The sequence below is a fragment of the Antrostomus carolinensis genome, unplaced genomic scaffold (assembly GCF_000700745.2).
Source record: "Antrostomus carolinensis isolate BGI_N321 unplaced genomic scaffold, ASM70074v2 scaffold7139, whole genome shotgun sequence".
NCBI lineage: Eukaryota > Metazoa > Chordata > Aves > Caprimulgiformes > Caprimulgidae > Antrostomus > Antrostomus carolinensis.
The window spans coordinates 20,868-28,826 of record NW_010339169.1 but is presented as its reverse complement, the minus strand read 5'-3'; positions in this window follow the sequence as shown (position 1 = coordinate 28,826).

The following is a 7,959-nucleotide window of genomic DNA, read 5'->3' as shown; positions in this document are numbered from 1 at the left end:
CGTGGGGAGAGGAGAAGTTGTCCTGGGACTTCTAAATTGGGGTACACAAAGCAAAAGTGATCTGCTGTAGGGAGCAGGTTCCCGGTGTGCTGGGGGGGGCGGGGCAGTGGAGGGAGGGAACCGAGAGGATGGTTCCTCAGGGTTTGGTTCTGTTTTTAACTCCCCTCTTGAATTTATATTTCAGAGTTGTTTTGTAAAATGGTGACAGTCATTCTGAGTCAAGTACAGGGAGGACTGCAGAAAGAGAGGTGTAGCACCTTTTTGCTAAAGATTACATCAAGTGGTTGAACTAGTATTTTCTTGTAATCTGCATGTTGCCTTTTGTTTGTATTGCCTCATGTAAAACAGCTGAAGTGCTGGAAAAATAATGCGTCCGTTCATTCTTTAATTACTTGGCTGCTCGATGTTTAAGCTTTAAATTCAGTCAGTCTGGACAATGGATTAAGATCTGCATTGACATTATGCGGCAGTGTTAGTGTTGCACACTGCAGGGAAAGGTTCTTTTTAGCACTTGTTTTTACTCACAAAGAAAATATATTGTTCATTTTAATAAGAAATATAGTGAGGTGAATTTTGATCTGGGCAGGATTGATTGCCTCAATAATGAGGTGATTGGGCTGATCTGTTGGGGTACTTAGATGTACTTGTTTTTGTGTCTTTCATTTACAGTGTGATGGATAGGAGAGACCATCTTTGAGCTAGCTGTGTGTAGTGTTACAGAAAGGAAAATTATAGCAGTAGGTCGAAGGGACACTGTCATGGAATTCATTCCAGTTAATTACAAAAATGTTGCCAATTAAAAAAAGGACCGCCACACATTGCATGGTGAGATGGATTTAATTTTTCTGTGTCTAGGTACCTTACTGTCTTCTGACTTCATAGTTGATTTTTTGTTGTTTTGAAGGGTAGATGCTATTAAAATGAGCTGAAAATCTTTTTGAAATGGACCTTGGAACAAGAAGTTAAGAGTAGTCTTTCAAGTTGTTGATCCTTGTCTTGCAGATGTTTATGCTTTGAAACTTTACCTGCATTTGATGTCCTCTGGAAACCAGTGGGACTGCTTCTGCTTGAAACTGAAGTGTATGCATAAATGTTGAATATGAGCCTCGAATGCTCATTATTCTAGCTCTGCTTGACGTATTTACAAGCTGACAGTGTCCTGTTAACTGTGCATCTGGAAGCCTACACTTAACGCTCAGTTTCAAGGCCCAGCTTTTTGTTTTGTGGTTCCCTCTCCCGGTTTTATTCCTTCTAATTTTCAGTTATGTTTATATGTTTGTATTAGAATTTTAATTTCTGCTTCAGGTAGGACTATGTATATTGCTTTGAGGAAAAACTTGTAAACATTGCTGTTTTCAGGCTTTGCAAAATAGTATTTCTCTTCCTGAGGTTTTTGGCCAACATGTGCATTATCCTCACAGAGCTGCTGCGTGGAGCTACCCAGAGTTGCTTTTTGCTAGAGGGAGCTACTTTTGAGGCATGGTTCCCTGGAGACAGGAAGAGTAAAAATCATTAAAGTAGTAGCAGCAAAAGGGCGAAGTTCATGGAATTGAGATGCTGTCAATTTGTACTGAAAATCTGAATTTACTACTGATTCACTTTGTATTCTTGGGCAAATCACTTCCCTTCTTCAGTTTTCCCCTTTTTGTAATTCTTTTTTTTTTTTTTAATGGTAGTGACTATCTATTGTTTAGAAGGGACTCTGGCTTTGGATGATAGTTTGATACTATCTTTAGAGGCATTTAGATAATTTTGATATAAATAGTTACAGGAAAAGTGGCATTAGGTGACGGGAATTTTTAACTGTAGTATTAATAATGACGCTATTGAGCAAGGAAATGTTATAAAATATGGTATGGGTTTTGACTTGGTGATACTTAGCACAGTGTTAAATCATGGTTCTTATAGTTTAAAATGAAAACACATTTCTCTGGTTCATAAATTTATAGTCACAATATGATTGTAAGTTTATAGTGAGAATAAATAATGAAAGTACAGCAGTAGAAAGCAAAATGAAATTATTTATTGTTGGGAGCTCTTATTAGGTATTCAAAACCAAACTTGATTAGAAGTTCTTAAAAGCAGTGCTTGCAGCCAGAGTTGCTGCTTTGATGAGTTTGAGGCCTGTGCAGTCAGAAACAGTCGTGATGCATCAGGAGGAACCCATTGTGTTGTCTAAGTAATGCTCATTCTATTAAAAGAAAAAAACTAAAAGTTAAAAGAGACCCAAGTCTGATGTGTATGTGCATATAGAGGTATATGCCTTTCTTTTGGTGCCAAAACAATGTTTCATAGACTTAATGATGTACTGTTCTTGTATTTTAATGGTTGTGGGCTATTACCAGCATTGCAAGACTATGTTAACTTCTTATAAAACTTAAATAGCCTTACTACTAATATTTTTAGGATGGTCATGTTTAAAATAAAAAATCATCAATGATTTACATGAAGTATCCCTTGTAAGCTGTTTGTTCCAGATGGGGTCATCTTTGTAATGAATTGTTTGTGATAATGAGGTTTTGGTTTTTTCAGTTATGTCTGCAAAGCTAGCTGTATTAACTGCCTGTTGGTGATCGTATTTACATTGAGTAGCATTTCTTTAAGGAAGGCAGAGCGATTGAGAGGAATTAGTGAACTAAGAATCTGAAAGGAAATTTCAGTTAGAAGAAAGGAAACTTGTTAGGTCCTGTGTAGTGGGCTCCTAAATGGAGTAAGTGGTGGGATGTAATACGTTAGCGTTGCAGTGTGGTTGCCTGATTCCTTGCAAATAAATTCTGGTCCCTCTGTAAAGTACCCTATTGCCAGGACCTAGGAGTCTCGAGAGTCCCCTTTTTCTGGTAGTGTTGTGGAAAAGAAACAGAAAGGAGTAGTTTTCTGAGTTGCTGAACAGAAGCTGTGAGTATATAAACCCAAGCTTTCTATTTAGAAGGGAAGGCAGCCTTTTGCCAAAGATAAGGCCCTACGGTAGCGTGTTTGTAGAGAACACTGCTGGCGATGTTCACATAATACTCCTGATCACTGCAGAAACTTTCTGTGTTTGTTCTCTTTCTGAAGATTTGCTTTCCACAAAGCTTAGGCAAAAATTTGTCTGTCATCCATTTCCTCTCTTACATGGTTGGTTCAAAGTAACAATGTTATTTTCCTGCTTAAAATATTTACCCAACTGTGTTTAAATAAGAGGAGGTGGCAGAGGGGCTGGGGTCAGAAAATGGAATCTTCATGTGGGATTATCCTGCAGCTACAGTGAACATCAGTGCAGCGTGGAAAGCTCTCTGTGCTGTGTTCTGCTAATATTGAAAATTTAGGTGTTTTCTGTTGAAGATCTGAGTGGCTTTTTGTGCTTGTATTAGCAGTTTTCTGTAACCTGAAGAGTTGCATAAATCATCACGAAGTCATACTTCTCAGAACATTTTAAAAGGTTGTCCACCTTGGATGATTTATCCTACATATTTGTTTATTTATTCTTTCTTTTAGCACATAAAGTGTAATTTAAGGCAAATTGTCTTAGTCAAGATTTTTTTAGTGGCTATTTGTAAATCCCTACAGAACCCCTCACAAGTAAAAAAATCTGATAGCTTCTTGAGCAGTGGCACTTGGGAAGCCTGTTGGGTTTGGTTTTTTTAAAAAAACCGTGTCCTTTGTTCTTCCTGCCCTCCCCCCATGTCTCCTACACAATAATCCTCTCCCTCCTCATGTATCTTACCAGAGAGGACGCATGCTTTGGCAAGTCTGGCATCTCCTGTATATAATATTTGGTCAGCTGGCTGCTGCCAAACAGGGTAATTAATAGATAACTCATGTTTGTGGGGACATTGATTTGAATTTTGACACGATTTGTTGAAATCTGATTAATCTCTAAGAAGTCTTTGTTTTCAGTTAGCTTGGAGTTTGGCCATAGTGTAAAAATTATATGGAGTCAAATAATAAAACATTGTTATTTTTTTAATTGGAGTCTAAATGAATCACCTTTCTAAGTAGTTTACGATATCCCTTGCCTGATGGTAGTATTGTCATTATGGTATGAAAGGGTTTGGGGTTATTAGAGTTTTGTAGACAATAATGAGTCAGTTGGAAACCAGATTTTGTTGGTTCTGAGAAGTAGTTGAAATCACCACTGACTTCTGCTGTGCTTAACAGTGAGTGGTATGTACATCTATTTTACTGCTAAAATGTTCCTCTATTGAACAGTTGTATATTGCCACCTTTGAAAATTATTTTTAATACAAAAGAGATATTTGTAACAAATTCAAATAGCAATTTGGGTAACATTGCTTTTATTTCCTTTCACAGCTTTAAGAGCAAGCATGGGTATTAAAAACTTGCACACAAAAGCTGTAAAACTGATGTATAAATGAGTGGTGACAGAGGAATGATGGGCTAACGTAATCCAGGGAAGATTTGGGAATAGAGGACAGTGAAAATAACCATGGCAGGGGCATAAAGGTAGAAAACTAATATGAAATGCAAATAGTAAAAACATTAATAACAAGCAGAGATCAGCAATACTGGATTTTATGGTATACTAAGGTTTGAGGAACATTAGGAAATGGTAGCTATTTAAAAATAATTAGGCACGGTCAAAGTACCCTTCCCATTACTTGGTTTCTTCTTTTTTTTTTTTAGTGCAGCATGGTGAATGATACAGAACTTGTTACATTTTGAAGTAGTCTGCTCCTAGGAAAATTTGAAGAATATTTAGAGATTTAGTTTTTGCATTATCTTATTTTAGAGAGCTAAAGTGCTCTTCTGGTTCACAGCTGGCCGGCTGCAGCGCTGATTTTTGAATCCTGAAGTTTTAATGGCACTTTAATGTATTTCAGTAGTTTAATTAACACATTTTCCTAATAGAAACTTTGTAAAGTGTTTGTTTCTCAACCTTTCTTAAACAGCCTCCCTTTCGAAGAGTGGAAATGGTTTATGTGACAGATATGGGTTGCAGTTGGATCAGGGTTTCAGTTTGGCTCCATAGCCTACGCTTGACCCGGTCTCTTGGTTGTTCCTGTGTACAGTGCTTCAGTTTACATCGTGGGGTGGTTTTGGAGAGCACAAACTGGTTTACTTTCAGAAAGTAAACTGAAATATACTATCTTAATGCTGATGAGCATTCAGTCCACTGGGCTAGAGCAGAGCTAGTCTGAAACATTAGAAATAATGTCTCATTCCCTCTCTCTAGATGTGTGTAGTGCAAATATCAGGTCCTCAGTACTGAATTTTGGTGAGTAGATGGAGACCACGGTGTTCCAAGTTGTCCCCTTGCAGCCCGTGGAATGCCCGAGTGAAGCAGGTATGCACACTGCAGCCCATGGGGGACCTGTTGCTGGAGCAGGTGGACGTGCCCTGAAGGAAGCTGCAGCCCATGGAGAGCCCACACTTGAGCAGTGTTTTCCTGAAGGACTGCAGCCTGTGGAGAGGACCCATGCTAGGGCAAGAGAAAAGTATGAGGAGCTGTTATGGACTGACCATAACCACCAATTCCCGATCTCCCCAAAATTTGTTCACTGAAAGGGTAGTCAGGCATTGGAACAGGCTGCCCAGGGAAGTGGTTGAGTCACCATCCCTGGAGATATTTGAAAGAAGTGTAGACTTAGGGACATGGTTTAGTGGTGAACTTGGTAGCGTGAGTTTAATGGTTGGACTGTATGATCTTAAGGGTCTTTTCCAACCAAAATGATTGTATGATTCTGTCTCCCCTGGGGAGAAGCAGGGAGATAGAGGAGTTGGGAATGAAGGAGTGAAGTTGAGTCTGAAAAGAAGGGGAGTGTAAGGAGAAGGTGTTTCAGGTTTTGTCTTTCTCACCATTGTCTTTTTTTTTTTTTTTAATTGGCAATAAATGTAACTTTACCCAAGTCAAGTCTGTGTTGCCTGTGATGGTAATTGGTAGGTGATCTCACTTTTATCTTGACTTACAAGCTTTTTTCTCCTCCCACAAATCCTAATGAGGAGGTGGAGAGAGCAGCTGGGTGGGTGTCTGGCAGCTGGCCAAGGTCATCCCACAACACTCATGTACCTATAATATCTAGTTCAACTTAAAAAAATTCTTTCAACCTTCTTTAAAACATACTATTGATTTAAATAGTTCATTCTGTTTGTATTCTGAACATGAATAGGAATTTAGCTATCACATTTTGCCATCCAGGAGTAGCACCCTGGTTTAGCACCTTGAAGTTAAAACTCAGTCCACTGTCACCAGAGACATACAAATCTACTTCTCCCTCCAGATCTCTGGTGCGGTGGTTAAACGTTCTGTAACAAGATTACTTGTCTGGTCCTGCCCCGCAATGCTCTGTGTGTCCTGCCAGCAGCGTTGTGCAGCGCCACAAAGAACGGGATTGGGAAGCCAATCCAGCTGAATATTTTCCCCCGGCTGTTTTTCAGCTGGGTATGTTTCTTGATGCAGTTTACAGCTCAACTCTGCAAAATCCTTTTTGCTGGCATAGCGGAAAGAATGGAGGAGCAGCGTGGTCAGGTGAGGCATGCACTGCAGTGGGTGTTGCTGCTGGGATCGTGTGTCAGGGAACGGATGAAGAGAGGCTGTATCAGGGTGGTGTTTAGGATCTGTGAGATAGAGATGTGACTCTCTCGGAGACTCCAGCTACAGACATGCACTCTTCTCTTTAAAAGTCACAGATACTATAGTCAGTAAAATGACTTTTGAGTCAAACATTTTTGTGTATTTTTTTTTCTTGATCTTTCCTAAGGAAATTTTTCTAGTTTTCAGCAGCGTTTTTTGCCTCACTGGCTGGAAATGTTTAGGGTTTTTTTTAAGTTTACTGTGAGATGACCTAGTTCTGTATTACGTGACTTCTTATTTTTTACCCTCTTTCCTGCTGCTTGGACAAAGTGAAGAATCCCGCAACACCAGATTCCTTGGTCTTTTTACATCCAGAATAAATGTGAACTTTGGCAAACTGTCTTCCCTGAAATTCAGCAACCGTTAAAAAAATTCCAAAGATGTGTAACTTCTCTGTTTCTATGTGAAGTATCAGTTTAGCAATAAATTTTTCAAAAAAACCCCAAATACCACCCCTCAACCCCAAGTGCTGTAACTAGTTAGACTTTTAAGTGAGGCAATGAAACAGTAGCAGGTTATCCGAGTCCTTAAAATGCATCTGTTCTTGAAGTCTACCAAAAATGTAGTAAAATGGTTCAATACAATTCACAGCAGTGAGGCAGCCACCTTGAGATCGTAGGTAATACTATCTTTTTGAGTGTTAGAGATAATCAACAGATACCAGGCATCAAAGTCTCAGTGTAGGTAATGAGAAAGACAGCTTTCTCCCTGATGTTAGCCCTCCATGTCAGCAACAAGGTCATTGATGGAGTTGTGTGGGAGGAGAAAATGTATGGGTGATTTCCAGGTTCTTGTTTTGTAGAAGAAATGGCATTTTTAGTTGTTTTTACCAGGCAGCAAATACTTTTTAAATTTAGAAGGTTAGTTAAAAAGGACGATTATGATATATGAGGTGTGTTATCTGGCAGTTGGAGTTGGCAGATGACATTACAGGTTATAGGACTTGTCTGTGTCAGACCTTCAAAATTTCAGCACAGACATTGTGGTCAAGATGTGGATGGTGCCTTAGTCATGAACTGCTGCAGGAATTACAGTGATCATTTAGTGTAACATCAGCAGTTCCAGGGTTTTTATTGTCACTGAAGGCTGTTTTTGGCTGCCCTGAAGAGCTGTTTGGATCTCTGTGATGCTATGTGCAATCTTTAAAGACTAATTCTTCCTCTCCACTCAGCACTGGTGAGGCCACACCTGGAGTACTGGGTCCAGTTCTGGGCTCCTCAGTGCGAGAGATGTGGACATACTGAGTGTGTCAAGCGAAAGGGCTGCAAATGCGTTTTAAGGCATCTAAAGGCATCTGGTATGAAGAGCAGCTGGGGGATCTGGTGGTGTTTAACCTGGAGAAGAGACAGCTCAGGGGGATCTTAAGATTATATATAAACAACAGATAG